Genomic DNA, 369 nt, shown 5'->3' with positions numbered 1-369 from the left:
TGTAAACATAGAAAGAAAAGCATAACAATGAAAATGTGAATATTGACGAGAGAGTCGGGACATATCATCACTACACAAAGAGCTGGTCTGGGGAAGTCCTTCACGAGAGGAAGTGGGAGAGGAAGTCACGGGTGGTTTGTTCGTGTGTTTCTGTATATTGTCATCTTAGTTTGTGTGTTTTTGTGTTTTTTTTTGTGTGTGTGTGATGTATGTGATCCCAGGCTCGCTTGCTGTATGTGTGTATGCTAATGTTAAGTAGATCTATGTTGCGTGTAGTGATTATGCTTTGTTCTGTATTGATTGCCTCTTAAATTACGGTGATGTTTAGATAGCACTCATTGTGTAAACTCGAGCATAGGTCTTGCAGCA

This window comes from Penaeus japonicus, unplaced genomic scaffold, assembly GCF_977035675.1.
Source record: "Penaeus japonicus unplaced genomic scaffold, GWHDUDI00000001_assembly GWHDUDI00000004, whole genome shotgun sequence".
NCBI lineage: Eukaryota > Metazoa > Arthropoda > Malacostraca > Decapoda > Penaeidae > Penaeus > Penaeus japonicus.
Note: the sequence above shows the minus strand (reverse complement) of the source record.